Here is a 19,323-nt window from a genome sequence, read left to right as displayed (position 1 = left end):
TAAAAACAAGTGATCATGGGACCAACGCTTTTAATTCTGTAACAAATGGCTTTTCTACAGTGAACATGCCACATCTTTCTTCCTTTTTCATTTCTAGGGCTGGATGTTAGCAGAGGGTCCCGAAAGAGGCCAACACCGCCTGTAATCATTCGGAAAAAAAGGATTTCCTGAAAGTATTCATATTTTTCCCCCAGAGGGCAGATCTGACAAACAGGAGCCCAGAAATTCAAGTTCTGATTGGGAAATGTAAAGAGAGAGAAGAGGAAGTGTTTGAAAGAAGGTGAGGTCAATGCCAAGGTGGGACATTATCTCTTCAATCGCAAGTCTACACACGCACTTTCCCATCAGAGCCGAAAGAACCTTGGTGACAGAGGATGGGGATCAATCAAGATGGTAAACAGAGCTAATAAACCCATCGCTGTTTCAGGAACGAGAGTAGAATAGGACTCCACACAGTACAATCCTTCGGTACCTGCAGCCCCTTCTTCCTCTGTCCCAGTCTGATTCCTCCTTCCTGGCTCACAGCAAGCCTCCTATAACAACACTTTGGCTTCCAGTACATTATTCCCATTGATTATGCTAGAATTTAAAAATTATATTTGATTTAGCAGTTGCTTCTATACTAACCAGTATTGTTCCCTAATTCTTTTTCGTCAGTAAAGTTTGTCTCCCCCCATATTTCCACGTGCAAGATTATCTCTTAACTTTTTACTTTTCATTCTCTAGAGCCCAGTGCAAGCTAGAACACTCAATATTTGATAAACTGGACAGAAGTAACTCAGCGGTCACAGAGCCTAGATTTGTCCTTCATCGTTCACTTATACTTCACACGTGTGTGGGCATCCATGTGCACAGACAGGCTTTGTGGGGACAGAGGAGGAGAGGTGGATGATTTTCCAACTAGTACCATAAACCCAGAAACCAGCAGATTTCTATCCCAATCAGCTCTGCCATGAGGCCCCCTCCTCTGGAAATGAGGGGATACTATCAGAGGGAGACAAAGGACCCAGGAGAGGGGGCAAAGGAGCAGCAAGAGAGGACAAAGACTAAAGCAAGCTGCCTCCCCTTCTTCTTCTGTTTCTCGAAGGAGAGAAAAAGGAAGGAAGGCGGGAGGAAGACAGGGAGGGATGGAGGAAAGAAAATAACAGATGTTAACAAGGATGTAGAGAAACTGGAACCCCGATATACGGCCGGTATACGTGTAAAGCAGTGCAGCCACTTTGGAAAACAGTAAGGCTCTTCCTCAAAAAATTAACCATAGAATTACCATATAATCCAGCAAGTCCACTTCCGGGTATATTCCCAAAAAAGTTTAAAAGCAAGGGCTTGAAGAGATATTTGTCCACCCATATTCATAACAGTATTATTCACACCAGTCAAAGGAGAAAGCAACCCAAGTGTCCATCAATAGATGAATAAAAAAAATGTGGTCTATACATACAGTGGAAAAGTGTTTGGCCCTAAAAAGGAAAGAAATTCTGACACACGCTTATGCTGAGTGAAATAAGCCAACCACAAAAAGACAAATACTATATGATTCCAGTCATATGAGGTACTCAGAATAATCATATTCATAAAGATCAAGTGGAAGGGTGATTGTCAGAAACGAGGGGGAGAGAATGAGGAGTTAGTGCTTAATGGGTAGGGAGTTTCTGTTCTACAAGATGAAAAGAATTCTGTAGATGGATGGTGGTGAGAATACCACAACAATGAGAATTACCTGATGCTATTGAATTGCGCACTTAAAATGGTTAAGATGGTAAATTCTGTGTTATACACATTTATGTCAGTCACTCAGTCATGTCTGACTCTTTGTGACCCCATGGACTGCAGCCCACCAGGCTCCTCTATCTATGGAATTTTCCAGGCAAGAATGCTGGAGTGGGTTGCCATTTCCTCCTCCAGGGGGTCTTCCCAACCCAGAGATCCTGCATTGGCAGGCAGATTCACTACTACTGAGCCACCTGAGAAGACCTATGCTTATTTAACCACAACCAAAATAAAATTAAAGTAGACCACATGAAAGGGCTAAATAAATGTTAGTTGCCTGGAGGTGGGAGGAGAAATACTAGGGGTGAGTTTTCCCTTCCCCCAGAATGAGGCACGATGTGGCTGAACTTGAGTCTTCCTTCTGTTTCCTGTCTCTCTTTTCAGTTCGATGTTTGAGTTAGCTTCATCCACAGGAAATAAATACTCCTCCTGTGTGCTTCCCTTGTGGCTCAGCTGGTAAAGAATCCGCCTGCAATGCAGAGACCTGGGTTCGATCCCTGGGTTGGGAAGATCCCCTGGAGAAGGGAAAGGTTACCCACTCCAAAATTCTGGCCTGGAGAATTCCATGGACTGTATAGTTCACGGGGTCACAAAGAGTCAGACACAACTGAGTGACTTTCACTCACTCACACTCACATGTGTGCACGCATGCTTGTGTGTGTGTGTGTGTGTGTGTGTGTGTGTGTGTGTGTGTGTTGGGGGAGAGGAGAAAGGAGACATAGCTGACCCTCACTAGGCCTGTGTCCTTCAAAAGCATTACACTGCATGGAGATTATACTGGATGGAACCATCCCCCGCCTTCTCAAACCCAGACACTGCCTTTATCAGGGAGCACCCAGGTGTGGCTACACATCTGCTGGTTTTTAATTAACCTCTTACCCCACCCAAGTCAAAAGGAAAATTTATTTAGACTCAAAGTAGACAGTGATACATGCCTGTTTAATTAGACATTTTATCTGTTACTTCCATTAAGTTTACCCTCCTTGGAAAGTGCCGTTAATTTCATTCTTATTTCCCCATCACAACCCAGCAAGGACCTCAATTGCTATAGACACTTGAGCCCAGGGGAGAAGAGGAAAAATCTATAAATCCATAATGGCCAATCCTGAGTGAGGTCGGTTAGCAAAGAAGGGCTAGGACTCAACTAAATCAGGCAACAGATTAATAAAGGATGAGATGGTTGGATGGCATCACCAACTCCATGGATACGAGTTTGAGCAAGCTCCAGGAGTTGGTGACGGACAAGGAACCCTGGCGATGCTGCAGTCCATGGGGTCTCAAAGAGTCGGACATGACAGAGTGACTGAACTGAACTGATGCTGACCATCAGCTGACAGGGAGACCCTCCTGGGCTGTGTTTCTGTTTGCTGGCTGGTTCTCTGATTCTTCCTGGTGGCTTCCCTGGTGGCTCAGAGGGTAAAGCATCTGCCTACAATGCTGAACACCCGGGTTCGATGCCTGGGTCAGGAAGATCCCCTGGAGAAGGAAATGGCAACCCACTCCAGTACGCTTGCCTGGAAAATCCCATGGACTGAGAAGCCTGGTAGGCCCCAGTCCATGGGGTCGCAAAGAGTCGGACACGACTGAGCAACTTCACTTCCCTTCCCTTCTCTGATTCTTGGCATCAGAAGCCCATCCCTTGCTACTTTATTTCCGTATGGTTTGTAGCACTGGAGATAATGCCCAGAGAACCTTCTTAAACATCTGTCTCCCACAGCTGGAAGGGCCCCAGGAGATGGTCTTGGAGATGTGGTAAGTTAGGCTCAGAGACAGTGAGCAACTTCCAGGAGGCCAGACACACTCGGTGACAGGGCGGGGCCCAGGATTCCCAGCCAACCTTCTTTCCGACCGACACACCCCTCACCTGCATGAGCATCCAATATCACACACCCCTCAAATCAGTGTCAGGCGAATGTGTCCCACCACTCTCTACAAGGGGCTCGTGGTGGGCGCAATCATTCATCAACCATTTTCTTTTCTTTTGTGGCCACTCCATGTGGTATGTGGGATTTTACTTCCCCCACCAGGAATCGAACCTGTGTCCTCTGCATTGGGAGAGCAGCGTCTTACCCACTGGACCGTCAAGGTGGTCCTTCATCAATCATTTTCCGTGTGTGTGTTCACACCTCTCGGTCCTGCTTGTATAAACGTTTCCGGGTGTTTCCAGCAGAGACACACAGGCCACCTCTGAGGAAAAGCAGATGCATCTCTTGGGTTTCCGGAGTCACCCTGGGACCCAGGCCTCACAGAGGGGAGACCCTTCTTCTAAGAACGTAGAAACAAGGATTTGTTTTCCCACCTTGCCTGGGGTGGGGAAAGAAGGTTGCGTGCATATTAAGCCTTGTGTGGAGGTTGAATACTAACCCAGGAGGCAGGGAGCATGTCCAGAACACTCGGGCCCCATCATCAGCCCTGGGAGCTGAGGGACCCGGGCGGGAGCCAGGGCACCTCCGCGGGCCGCTGGGCAGGCGCCTGAGGGAAGCCGGGGGGTCCCCACGCTCTCCACAAGCCATTACTGGGCACCACGTGATTGCCTTCTAGGCTTCAACAGAGTCGGTTTCCTTCCATAGAGAACAGTTTGAGAAATCCAGTATCCCGGGAATAGAAAAGACAGAGAGAGAGGAAGGGAGGGAGAGAGAAATAGAGAGAGGGACGGGGCGAGGATCAAGGTGGCAGCTAAGATTCTCAAACGCACGCACTTAGCAGGAACTCACTGGCCTGAACCCAATGCCAGTCATCAAAGGGAATGAGGGTTAACGTGTGCTAAGCTCACAGAGTTAATCAGAAATGTAGAACTTTGAGGTCTGTATAATAACCTTCTCTGGCCACACTTTTCATGCTGCATTTTCAATTACCCCTTAAGCAATTAACTGTGCCGCTTAAAGGCAATGTGTGGAATTCAGGAGAGATTAAACCTAATCCAGTCTGCTAGCAAAGCTCCAGCATTCAGAAGTTTAATGAGGTGATAATGGGGAAGAAACTGCCCTAACCCTTGCCACCCCAGGCTGCACCGAGTCCACTGTGCACCACTGCACACCACTGCACCCCGTCAAAGCCAGCAGCATCACAGAGCATCCAGGGCGCCCGGGTGCTGTGAGAAAGCCTAGGCTCTTCATCTTCTCTTAATAGAAGCATTTTGTTCAACTTGTTTTTGTCCCTTCCTCCTCTGACATCCAGGTTTCCCAGAACCTCCCTTGGAATGACAGGAAAATGTCATACTCCACACCTCTTTAATGTTTGGTTTTCTGGTTGTTTTGGTTGAGCCACTTACAAGATTACTTTTTCCTCTTTCAAACTGTTCAGCTTTTTCTTACTTGTGATTCTTTTCAACATTAACAAACATGTGTCCTTAATGAAACAATTAATATTCTGTAAAGTACACCATTTGTGAATTGTCTAAGCAAAACAGGCTCCGTGAAGCAGAATAAAGTGTAGATATCAAAGATACAGATTCTCATCCTACTCAGACCATCAAACAACTTGGATGATCTTGCAAAAGTCATTTAGCTGTTTGTCTTTCAACCGTGCAGTCACTCACACAACAAATACTGACTACACTCTCACCATGACAGAGAAGCCTGTGCTGGGTATCAGCTGGGAGACAGAGACACACAGAACAGGGCCCCAGTCCCCATGGAGCTCAAAGTCTCCATGAGAAACTCAGCATCTGCCAAGTGCTCAATGTCAAACACAAAGAAAATGCTGCAGGAATTCAGAAAGAAATCCCTTTGGGAGGAGGTGATCGCAAAAGACTTAGTGGGTGCAGCCACAGTGGAGTTGGACTTTGAAGGGTAAGTGAGATTCAACAGGCAGAAAAGGAGAAGGGAAAGTATGAGCAGAACCTGAGCAGACACTTAAAAAAAAAAGTGTGTTCAGCAAGTAGGGGTCCAGGGTCCAGGTCTGCTACCTGGCAGCAAGAGAGAATAAAACCAAAGAGCCAGGGACTTCCCTGACGGTTCAGTGGTTACAAGTCCTGCCTGCCAATAAAGGAGACAGGGGTTTGATCCCTGGTCCAGGAAGATCCCAAATGCCTCGGGGCAACTAAGCCTGTGCTCTGCAACAAAAGGAGCCACCATAATGAGAAGTCCGCACATCACATTTGGAGGGTAGCCCCTGCTGGCCACAACTAGAGAAAACCCGCACGCAGCGCAGCCAAAAATGAGTAAAGAAATTTAAAACAAAGAACCAGAGCCTTTTAAGACCAGGCTGAGGAGTTGAGAGCCCATCCTCCACCGAGCCTCATATTTGGGGTAGAATAAAGCAACGGAGAGAAGCGAGGAGACCAGTTTACCAGCTGATGGACAAGGTCATGAGCAGAGTGGAAACAGAAAAAAATAGACAAGAAATGTAACAAGAAATTTCCTTCCAGTTCCAGAGTTCATCTTGGGGATAAGGAGAATATAAAGCTGCCTGAGGTTTCCAGGGAGGCGTTGAGGATAATGATGGCAATGACATTAAGAGTTTCAATTTATAATCTGAAAAAGTATATATATATATATATATATGTACGTGTGTGTGTCTGTGTACATACGTACATATATGTGTGTATATATATATATATACACATAACTGAATCACTTTGCTGTACATCTGAAAGTAACACGCATTGTAAATCAACTATACTTCAATAAAATAAAATAATATAATAAATAAATAGCTTAAGCTGGTTGCAAAGGAATATGTTTTCCATTTTAGGATGTGTGAGATTTAGGTATTGGCTCGCACAGAGTCGCACACGACTGAAGCGACTTAGCAGCAGTAGCAAACTCCCAACAAGGGAGGCCAACGGGAATTTAAATGAAGGACTGTAGTTTGGGAGACATCGGCCTCCAGATCCTCGAGGGTAAATTGAATTTAGACAAGATCAGTAAGTTCTCAACCCTGGCTGTGTATTAGAATCTCCTGGTGCCTTCTGAAAGCACAGATGTCCAAGCCGCACCCCAGACCAATTAAGGAAGAATTGTGGGGGGTGGGGCGGGCGGGGGTGAGGGGCAGGGGCGGGGGCGGGGAGGGGGCGGGTCTTGGTGGACAGCCACCAGTAGTACTAATAGGCACACAGGGAAACTTCCGGCCTTTGGAAGATTCCGCTTTTTCATCTTCTTATGAACAAAACTGTGGGGGAAGGAAGTACAATGACTTATTCGCATTGACATATATAAAAACATCTACCTTTGATCAAGAATCTGGAACACTCAATTAAATATTCCAAAGTGAAGGCTGGTTTATATGTTCCATAGCCCCGACTGGCAACATGTTTGTCCCCCTACGAAGAGAAAAGGTCGAGAGGGGAAGAAACCTGAGAAAATCAGAGGGTTGGGTTTGGGGGCGGGGAGTGGGTGTTGGCCACAAGACTGGAATCTTGGAGTGGCTACAAGTCAGGGCAGGTTGGAATTTCTGCTGCCTGCACACATTTCTCCACCATGGCCTGACTAATGATCCCACACACATTCTTTATTCCTTGCGGCTTAGAAATCTTTTCCCATCTATTTTCTCATTTGATCCTACAGCCACCCTGTGAGCTAGACAAAACTGGCATTGATGATTATCTTTTTACAGATGTGGGAGCAGAAGCCTAGTGATGCTAAGTGGACCTTGCCCCAGTTCCCCACCACCCCCCAAGCAAAGCCAGGACCAGAAAGGACACAGCCCCCAGGCCAGGATTCTTCCCACCTGTCTGCTGCCTCCAGAGAATTCCCTGTCTGCAAGGAATCTAGGGAACCCAGTGGAGGTGTGGAGGAGGGTTCAGAGGCAAAGGGCTCTTCATGGAACATCCTCTTGGTCAGTCTATAAACCTGGCCCTCCACCAAGTGGAGCACTAGAACTCAAAGTACAAAGCAAGACTGGCTAGTTTTCTCTTTTTTTCCCTGCATCTCTTCTGTTCCTTCCTCTATCCAGGGGTCAAGGTGCCTAGGAGCAGTGAATTTGGAAACTGCAGTCAGAGTAGGAAGACAGAAAAGCAAGCAGTATGTATTCTCCAGAGGCTGGCTGATCGTCGCTATTAATCACCATTTGGCTATGAAGAAAGGGCTGATGAAAACTTGTCTGGAGGTAGTACTGATGTGTCTAGCCCTATGATCCCCTTGGGCACATGGCAGGTACTCAAATATTTCCCAAACAATTGGACATTCTACTCTGGGGACTTCACATTCTCTTGCCGTGAAAACACAACTTCACTTCAGTGAAAAATAACAAAGCAAAAGCAAAAACAAAACAAACAAACAAAAAAAACCAACTTTTACATTCCATTTATATCAATTAGCAAGCCACATATAAACCAATGGGCTTCCCTGGTGGCTCAGAAGGTAAAGAATCCTGCCTGCAATGCAGGAGACCAGGGTTCAATTCCAGGGTCAGGAAGATCCCCTGGAGAAGGGAATGGCTACCCACTCCAGTGTTCTTGCCTGGAGAATTCCGTGGACAGAGGAGCCTGGCAGGCTATAGTGCATGGGGTCACAAAAAGTCAGACACGGCTGAACGACCAACACACACATATAAACCCATATAAACTTCCATACTCAGACAGAATCACATGGTTACATCCATTCTGTGAAGAATCAATGTGTTTCAAGGAACAGAGGTCCACTCATGCAGGAAAGAGTGTGTCAGAAATTACAACTCTGGAGAGAGATCTCATTCCACTCTCAAGAACTATGTATTCTTTCCCAGCTCTTTCTCTTTCTTGTCCACTTCTCTTTGAAGATTCCTTGGCATTATATCCACAAGTCTATGTCCATTAGGCCTTTCAGAACTCTTTGTGTCTCCTGTTTCAAATTCTCAAAAGAGAGACTCTGATTGGGTGCTGGTCAGGCAGTGGATTGGCTGGACCTTGGTCAGGTATCCACCACAGTTGCAATCAGGGAAGAGAGCTGGTGTCAACATGGCTCCCTGATTCTACCACTCCTTCAACTGAGGCTATAGGTAGGGAGGAAGCAATTTTGAAAAGGAGGCTACAGGTAGGACAAGCATGCAAAAATATATCTATTAGGATCACTGTCCTATAAAATTGTGCTGAGAAGTCGTTTTAGTTAAATTACCTGAAATAATATCAACAAAACCTCAGATATGTAGATGATACCACTCTAATGGCAGAAAGCAAAGAGGAACTAAAGAGTCTCTTGATGAGGGTGAAAGAGGAGAGTGAAAAAGCTGGCTTAAAACTCAACATTCAAAAAACTCATATCATGGCATCCAGTCTCCTCACTTCATGGCAAATAGATAGGAAAACAATGGGAACAGTGACAGACTTCATTTTCTTGGGCTCCAAAATCACTGTGGATGGTGACTGCAGCCACGAAATTTAAAGATGCTTGCTCCTTGGAAGAAAAGCTATGACAAATCTAGACAGTGTATTAGAAAACAGAGACATCACTTTGCTAACTAAGGTCCCTATAGTCAAAGCTGTGGTTTTTCCAGTAGTCATATACAGATGTGAGAGTTGGACCATAAAGAAGGCTGAGAGCCAAAGAATTGATACTTTTGAGCTCTTATGATGGAAAAGACTTGAGAGTCCCTTGGACTGCAGTGAGATCAAACCATCAATCCTAAAGGAGATCAACCCTGAATATTTATTGGAAGTACTAATGCTAAAGATCCAATACTTTGGCCACCTAATATGAAGAGTTGACTCATTGGTCAAAAGACCTTGATTCTGGGAAAGATTGAGGGTAGGAGGGGAAGGAGATGACAGAGGATGAGATGGTTGAATGGCATCACTGACTCAATGGACAGAAATTTGAGCAAATTCTGGGAGATAATGAAGGACAGGGAAGCCTGGTGTGCTGCAGTCCATGGGGTGACAAAGAGTCAGACACCATGGAGCAACTGAATGGCAACAACAAAACCTAACTGAAGAAGCAAAACACTTACATGTGAAAAACTATAAGACTTTGTGAAAGAAATTGAAGACAACACAAACAAATGGAAAAATATGCTGGTGTTCATAGATTGTTAAAATGACCATACTTCCCAAGGGATTCTACAGATACAATGAAATTCCTTTCAAAATATCAGTGGCATTTTTCACAAATATTTAGAACAAATAATTCTAAAAGTTCTATAGAAAAATAAAAGATCTTGATTAGTCAAAGCAATCTTAAGAAAGAAGTATAAAGTTGGAGGTATCATGCTCCCTGATTTCAAGCTATACTGCAAAGTACAGCAATCAAAACAGTATGATGCCTATTTTCTTTCAGTTCAGTTCAGTTCAGTTGCTCAGTCTAGTCCGACTTTTTGTGACCCCATGGACTGCAACACACCAGGCCTCCCTGTCCATCACCCACTCCTAGAGTTTACTCAAATTCATCTCCACTGAGTCAGTGATGCCATCCAACCATCTCATCCTCTGTTGTCCCTTTCTCCTCCTGCCATCAATCTTTCCCAGCATCAGGGTCTTTTCCAGTGAGTCAGTTCTTCGCATTAGGTGGCTGAAGTTTTGGAATTTCAGCTTCAGCATCAATCATTTCAATGAATATTCAGGACTGATTTCCTTTAGGATGATCTGGTTGGACTTCCTGCAGTCCAAGGGACTCTCAAGAGTCTTCTCCAACACCACAGTTCAAAAGCATCAATTCTTCTGCGCTCAGCTTTCTTTCTAGTCCGACTCTCACATCCATACATGACTACTGGAAAAACCATAGCTTTGAGTAGATGGACCTTTGTTGGCAAAGTAATGTCTCTGCTTTTTAATATGCTGTCTAGGTTGGTCATAGTTGTTTTCCAAGGAGTAAGCATCTTTTAATTTCATAGCTGCAGTCACCATCTGCAGTGATTTTGGAGCCCAAAATAATAAAGTCTAACACTGTTTCCACTGTTTTCCCATCTATTTCCCATGAAGTGATGGGACTGGATGCCATGATCTTAGTTTTTTGAATGTTGAGTTTTAAGCCAACTTTTTCACTCTCCTCTTTCACTTTCATCAAGAGGCTCTTTAGTTCTTACCTTTAACACCCTCTTTTCTTCATGCATAAAATATGGATAACAATACCTATATTATCTGTCCTATATACATCTTGTATCTTACAAATGGTGACATCTATTTTTTTAAAAGGCAGTGTGACTTTGAATAAAACACTATTATGCCTGTTTTCTCACCTGTAAAATGGATAAAATAACTAAATCATTAGGCTATTTGACAATTCAAGAGGGAACCACATTTAAGACAGCTTCTAATTAAATGTGGAGTTGAATGTAAAGCTTTTAGTAGTGTTCATTCTTTAAAGAGTCACATTGGGAAAAATATCTGAGTTAGGATTCTGAGAAAATCTTGGAATGCAATTGCAGCTTATTAGCTCTCCAAAAATTCAAATGGGAAATGTATACTTGATTTGGGATTCAGCGAGAATCTCAGAAATGCAGAAAAATAGAATTTTTATTTTGGGGCTCTGTCAGTAGCTTTACTGCCCAGTTCGTGAGCTGGGTAGTAAGAAAAAATAATAATAATTCAGGAAAAGAAAAATGTCTGTTGAGAAGTTGGGCTGCGAGTTGTCCTATGCACCGTGGCAGCTGCCAAGGGCACATGGCCTCAGGGCAGCCCAAACCCACAGGTGAAGAAGCACCAACACACAGTTCTCAGGAGGGGAGCTGTCATCAGAGGCCTGGGTTAGTGTGCATACCTCGTGGCTTTATGGAGAGCTTTAATGAGCTAATCCCTGCAAAAGCACCCAACACAGTGCCTGGATCAGAGAAAGCACTCAGTACAACTAACTATTGATGCTGGTTTAGTTCAGTAAATGCAGTGAGCAACCCGGCAGGGAGCTGGATCCAAAGCTGAATGGATCCAGTTCTGGCCCTTGAGAAAACACATTAAGTGTTAAAGAATCCACCTGGGCTATCAGAGAGCTGTCAGGCCATCGTAAGAATGCTTATCTCCTACAGATGTATTTATACAAATGTAGGTTTCATTCCTAGAGAGTCCTTCACACCAGAGAAATACCACATATGCTTTATGCAACTGCCGGTATCTGCTTTTCTAGATATCTACTAAGTATTAAATGCAGATGTGGTGGTTTAGTCACTAAGTCTTGTCCGACTCTCTGTGACCCCATAGACTATAGTCCTCCAGGCTCCTCTCTCCATGGGATTTCCCAGGTAAGAATACTGGAGTGGGTTGCCCTTTCCTTCTCCAGGGGATCTTCTCAACTCAGAGACTGAACCTGCGTGTCCTGCATCTCCTGCATTGGCAGCTGGATTCTTTACCATTAAATCTAAATACTTAATCTTTAAGATACTCTTTTGGGAGAATTTTACAGCACAAACTGACTTGGCTGAAGAATTTCACAGTAAGAATACAATGAAGGTTAAACAAAAGATGACAAAAACTCCCTAAAGCAAGAGGAAGCTTTTTTTTTTCATTGCTCCCCAGGTTTTCAAACTGCGTTCAAAATCATGAATCACTTGTCTCAAGAACTTTTCCTTGCCTAGTTGATGTTCACAAACACCACTGAAAGTGTGTAAGTTGTAGATAGAAGCTGGGTAACGGGTATTTTCCCTGGAAAGCTTTTTCAGTGATCTGCTTTCACAGGTGTTAAATGATGTCTCTAACCTCTGGATGATTCTAGTTCTTTTCTTTATTTTTTAGTGTTAAGTCATTTGTTTCAGTTAAGCGACCTGCTAGTTCACACAGCTGAGTACTTAACACCTTTGAGTTTCCATTTCCTTGCCTGAAAAAATGTGGATAGTTAATAGGAACTATCTCAAAGGACAATTTTAGGATTTTTAATTTTAGGTTTAGTAGAGTCATTACAAAGCATTTAGAACATTACCTTGATAATAAATGTTTAATGATTATCTTATAATATAATATATAACTATTATAATATATAACTAGTATATATATCTAGTATATAACTAATATAATATATAACTATTATCTAATGATAAAAGTATTAACTCTTATCATTATTACTATCATTATTATTGCAAATTCTTCATATTTCCTTTTCATATCAAATACTTCAAATAGCCCTTAAACTGTGTTTCTTAAGTGAACAAACCAGCTTTTCTTTGCTTCTGTGGGAAATGTTTTTCTTTGATGTCTTACCAATTTCCTAGTAAGCATTTTAAACAGAAATTGTATCTTGATGCCAAAGTGTTTGCTAGTAAAAAGCATATGAAATTTTCTCCCTCATGAAACAGCTCATTGAATTTTATTTTGGAGGTTACTTTTAAAATTTGTTTATTTAATATTTAAATTTTTTATTAATTTATTAATTTTTAATTGATAGATAATTGCTTTACAAATTTGTGTTGGTTTCTGCCATACATCAACATGAATCAGCCATAGGTATACATATGTCCCCTCCCTCTTGAACCTCCCTCCCACCTAAATTTACTTTTTATTGGAGTTTTTAATCACTGTAGGTTGCACAGAAAATCAGGGAAAACCTTATTATGATAAGAAATGTCAAAAAATCAGAAGGCAGGACACAGAAAGATGGAGCAGCTAAGGAAGAGTGATGATCAGGAGGCCTGAAAGTGTCCTATAGAAGAAGGGCAGCCAGCCTCCAGGCACTTCAGAACCATCCATGCCAGACCTCACTATTCCAAGTGCAGTCTGTGAACCAACAACCTCAAACATCTGACAAGCAGAATCCCAGGCCCCATGAGACCTACTGAATCAGAATCTGCATTTCAGAAACATCCCCAGGGGGTGGGTGGACACAGCAAAGCTCAAGAAGCACCAAGTTAGGCAACTGTTTAAAAGTACCAACGTCCAAACATCTGTCCCCACATCAAGAAAGTCAGATTCCCCAGGGGTGAGGCCTGGGTTTCCGTACTTTTGGTTGATTCTAATGTGCAGCTAGGGTTGGAAAACCTGCAGAAGAGGAAAGCAGGACCGGGTGCAGCAATCAGAACAGCATCCATCCGGTGGAGAAGGAAAGAACACCATTTGGAGCCCAAGGATGAGCCTGAGTGCATGCGCAGAGGGACAGAAAACCCAGATGCCAGAGTTTATAGTAGCTGAGACAAGAGACAGTCAAGGGAGAGGAGGCTAGACCATCAGAGGACAGACTGCGAAAGGCCTTTGAAAGTGTTAGTCCCTCAGTCCTGTCCGACTCTTTGTGACCCCATGGACCCTAGCCTGCCAGACTCCTCTGTCCATGGAATTCTCTAGGCAAGAATACTGGAGTGGGTAGCCATTCCCTTCTGCAAGGGATCTTCCTGACCCAGGAATCGAACCCGGTCTCATGCACTGTAGGCGGATTCTTTACCACGTGAACCACCAGGGAATTGTGAGTAAGTAAGGATGGAGTAGGGCTGAGTTGCTGCATTTTGCTAATGATGTGCACTTTAAGTCTCAAAAAACTACTCAAAAAAGAAGACAACCTGGGACCTGTAGATCAGGCGGCAGCTGGAAATTTCTCCTAAAACAGTGCCTCTGTTGTCTGGCTACATTTCTCTTAACAGATTAAAGATCTGACCCAGGAGAAGATAAAGTGACGGTGTCCCATCTTTGGGCCCTGAAAGGTCTGGAGGTGGGAGAGAAGCAGCAGAATGTGGGTGTGAGGTTACCTTCCTAGGCAACTCTGATTAGAGGATGGTGTGAGGATGGCCGATCTCTAAAGCCCCTCCCTTTGGTTCCTGCCTTCAACAACAGATTTTCTTGTCTCTCTGCTCTCTGAATTACCCTCTTTCTGCTGAAATCAGGACGAGTGCAGCCTTTATCCCTGCCATTTCTGGAATCTCTAGTCTTATAATGCATTTAAAATGCCTTCATGTAACATTGCTTGCTGCAACTGGAGACAGGAGTCTGATAAGAGAGCTCCCCTAAATGCCCGCAAGTAGGAAAGGGAATTTTTGAAGAGCACAAAGCATTCAGTTCACGTCAGTCGCTCAGTCGTGTCAGACTCTTTGCGACCCTATGGACTGCAGCATGCCAGGCCTCCCTGTCCATCACCAACTCCCGGAGTTTACTCAAATTCATGTCCATTGAGTCGGTAATCCCATCCAACCATTTCATCCTTTGTCATCCCCTTCTCCACCTGCCTTCAATCTTTCCCAGCATCAGGGTCTTTTCAGATGAGTCAGTTCTCCGCATCAGGTGGTCAAAGTATTGGACTTTCAGCTTCAGCATCAGTCCTTCTGATGAATAGTCAGGACTGATCTCCTTTAGGATGGACTGGTTGGATCTCTTTGCAGTCCAAGGGACTCTCAAGAGTCTTTTCCAACACCACAGTTCAAAAGCATCAATTCTTCGGCGCTCAGCTTTCTTTATAGTCCAGCTCTCACATCCATACATGACCACTGGAAAAATCATAACCTTGATTAGACGGACCTTTGTTGGCAAAGTGATAAAAAAGCAGAGGCTTTTTAATATGCTATCTAGGTTGGTCATAGCTTTTCTTCCAAGGACCAAGCGTCTTTTAATTTCATGGCTGCAGTCACCATCTGCAGTGATTTTGGAGCCCAGAAAAATAAAGTCTGACACTGTTTCCACTGTTTCCCCATCTATTTGCCATGAAGCAATGGGATCAGATGCCATGATCTTAGTTTTCTGAATATTGAGCTTTAAGCCAACTTTTTCAGTCTCCTCTTGCACTTTTATCAAGAGGCTCTTTACTTCTTCTTCACAAAGCATTAAGGTAGCTCAATCAGCAGAAGTCTCCCCCAGCAGTTCTCCAAGTGAATTTCTTCTTGCACCATATCCAGGTGGGCTTCTGGCCCATCTCTTCTCTATCAGGGTTTACAGTAGACTAGTACGTTTTCCTGCTCGCACTTGTGGAGAGCTACATTAGTCTTTTACCTTTGACACTTCTTGGCTGAGCTTTCAAGGTCCTCCCTCACCCTCAACCGTGTAACCTCACCTCCCACTGCACTCCCAGCTCAAGCTCACTGCTATCATGAACAGGGTTTTTGTTTATTTATTCTTGCTTGGGATTCTCTCTCTTGGCTAATCACTTTTCAAGGTGAAGCTTCAGGAAGCTCCCTCATCATCCTCTCTAGAGTCCTCATTGCCTCCCACCTGGAGCCAGCACTACCAGCTGAGAACTTCTGTCTATCTGGTTTGTTTTTTTTTTAACTCCAACAAGACTACAGATTTCTTAAAGGCAGGGACCAAGTCATCTTTCTTTTGTATTCTGCACAGAAGCTGGTAGAGAGTCAGGCCTGCATCAGTGGCCAGTACGCGTTCTCTCATTTACTCCATTATCCCTCATTGGCATAGCACCTGTTTTTAGGTGGTGAATTTGGTGCGGTGGATTTTTAAGCAGCATGCAGGGTTTATGGTTTGCAAGGGCCACTAGAGTGAATGGCAAAAATTTAAGAATTCTACTCTAAAAGCAAACTTATTTGTAAATTTTGTCTTACCATATCCCTCTCCTGTATCCTCATACCCTGAGTAATAGTGGAATTAGGAGTCACAGCAACAGCTATAGCAGTAGTAATAGCTGTAGCACTGGTGGTGGTAATGGTGGTAGAGGTGATAATAGTGGTAGTAGTAATAGTAGTAAAGGTAGTAATAATAGTAGTAGTAATAGTAATAGTAGTAGGTCCTACAGGGCTTCCCTGGTGGCTCAGATGGTAAAGAATCTGCCTGCAATGTGGGAAACCCAGGTTCAATCCCTGGGTTGGGAAAATCCTCTACAGAAGGGAATGGCTACTGTTTCCAGTGTTCTTGCCTGGAGAATCCCATGGACAGAGGATGGTGGTGGGCTATAGTCTGTGGGGTCTCAAAGAGTTGGACACGACTGAGCTGCTACCACATATGTACACAGTAGATCCTACATGATCTGTCACTCCTCATTACCTTTCTGACCTCCCTTATCTGTCATTCTCCCCCTTCACCTCTGCACTCCAGACAACTTATCTCCCTATAGTTAGTCCCTTGAACACACCAGGCATGCTTCTACTTCAGAACCTTTGAACTTGCTCCTCCCCAAACAGGCACATGGCTTACTTGCTCACCTCCTTCAGGACTTTTCTCAGAGGGAAGCTTCTTGATGATGCCTTATGGACCATCTATTTAAAATTACAAACCCTCCTATGCTGTTGTTGGAATTGGAAATTGGTGCAGCCACTATGGAGAACAGTATGGAGTTTCCTTAAAAACTAAAAATAAAGTTACTATATGATCCTGCAGTTCCATCCCTGAAAATCATAATTCAAGAAGACACATGCATTCTAATGTTCATTGCAGCACTATTTACAATAGTCAAGACAAGTTCAGTTCAGTCACTCAATGGTGTCTGACTCTTTGTGACCCCATGACTGCAACACACCAGACCTCCCTATTCATCACCAACTCCCAGAGCTTACGCAAACTCATGTCCATTGAGTCAGTGATGCCATCCAACCATCTCATCCTTTGTCACCCACTTCTCCCGCCTTCAATCTTTCCCAGCATCAGGGTCTTTTGCAGTGAGTCAGTTCTTCGCATCAGTGGCCTGATTGCAAAAGTATTGGCATTTCAGCTACAGCATCAGTCCTTTCAATGAATTTTCAGGACTGATTTCCTTTAGGATGGACTGGTTGGATCTCCTTGATGTCCAAGGGGCTCTCAAGAGTCTTGTCCAGCACCGCAGTTCAAAAGCATCAATTCTTTGGTGCTCAGCTTTCTTTAGAGTCCAACTCTCACATCCATACATGACCACTGGAAAAACCATAGCTTTGACTAGACAGACCTTTGTTGACAAAGTAATGTCTCTGCTCCTTAATATGCTGTCTAGGTTGGTCATAAATTTTCTTCCAGGGAGCAAGCGTCTTTTAATGAAAATAATGAATGGCAAAGTAATAATAGCATTTATTTATAATAATAATATTTATTGCTAAGACTTTTAGATTCATTATTGCATTTACTCCTCATAACCTTATGAAATAAGCACTATTATAATCATACTTGACAAATGAAAAAACTAAGGATTAGCATTTCATTAATTTGTTCAAGATATTACAACTAGCAAATCAACTGGAATTCAAAGCTAGGGAGTCTGACTTCAAACCCTATTCTTTTAATCATAATAGTTTTGCTTTTCAAACCAAGATATTTATCGTTTTTATTTATGAATTTTTGAACTATATAGTAAAAAAATGTCCAGCTTCTCTAATTTTTAGGAAATATATTGGCTTCACATTATGAATGAAGATGAAATTTCTTCCTACCTCCCTTCTCTCCTATTACCCAATTTTCTTTTCGGATACTTTTTTACTTTCATAGCTTTATATGTATTGACAGCCTGTTACCTGATTTAGCAGATTTAGACAGTATCTTTGGACCACCCTCCGTGAGAAATGAGAAGATCCATACACTTACATTACCCACCTTCTCATTCTCTGCTGCTGCTGCTGCTGCTGGTAAGTCGCTTCAGGCGTGTCCGACTCTGAGCGACCCCATAGACGGCAGCCCACCAGGCTCCTCTGTCCCTGGGATTCTCCAGGCAAGAACACTGGAGTGGGTTGCCATTTCCTTCTCCGTCTCATTCTCTCTACCGTCTGAAGTTTTTAATTATTTGTGTACATTATCTTTCTTTGTAATGTTCACATTATATTCTGAGCCATATTTGCCACTGCTGTTAGTTTTATTGTTGCACTTAGATAGATTCAATCCCTACTGCCAGTCCTTTTTTTTTAGCTCTTCCACTTACCTTTTATGCAATTAAATTTTATCCTTTATTAGTGTTTCAAGGTATTATAGGAAATATGAACCATATTCAGCACTGCTACACACATCTGTGCAGATTGTGCACTGCACAATTCCAGGGAACAGCATTCATGTTACAGTCTATGGAATGCCACATACATGTATGCCACATGTGGCAGCTCTGACTACTTTTTTTAATGACTACTTTTTTATTATTACTTTCTTATTGAAGTATAGTTGATTTACACTGTCATGTTAGTTTCTGGTGTACAGCAAAGTGATTTAATGATTTAGTCATGTTTGTGTGTGAATATATATATATACATACACACACATATACACATTTACTTTTTTCATTATGATTTATTACTGAATATTGAATAGTTTCCTATGCCAACATATATGCAAATATTCTTTTTTCATTATGGTTTATTATAGAATATGAAATACAGTTTTCTGTGCAATAAAGTAAGACTTTTTTGTTGATCTATTTTATATATAGTGGTTTGTATCTGCTAATTTCAAGCTCCTAAATGACTACATTCTTCAGATTCTGTCATATTTGAAAATATCTGTCAGTTGCTTATTTACTTTTGTGCAGTTTATCTGGGTATAACACTTTTTTTCTTTCCTTGAGGGCTTTCTAATCATTGCTCTAATCATTCTGAAATATTTTCTATATTAACTAATACCTTGGAGAAGGGGGACACATGAAGGTGGCCTGTGTGCCAAATGCCAAACTTGATCTTTATGGATTCTTAAAGGTTAGAGGATTAGGGTTTTGCTGGTCTGCTGGGTTAGAAATAACATCTTATTAGTGGTAGTATTGATGGATGTGTCCCTTATTATTCCTTTTATTATTTTATTATACATGTAAACATTTTAATTTCATGGCTGCAATCACCATCTGCCGTGATTTTGGAGCCCCAAAAAATAAAGTCTGACACTGTTTCCACTGTTTCCCTATCTATTTCCCATGA

The sequence above is a fragment of the Bos grunniens genome, chromosome 24 (assembly GCF_055505025.1).
Source record: "Bos grunniens cultivar Pamir isolate PY7600 chromosome 24, Bosgru_T2T1.0, whole genome shotgun sequence".
Taxonomy (NCBI): Eukaryota; Metazoa; Chordata; class Mammalia; order Artiodactyla; family Bovidae; genus Bos; species Bos grunniens.
The sequence above is the reverse complement of the archived record's forward strand: the minus strand, read 5'-3'. Positions refer to the sequence as shown.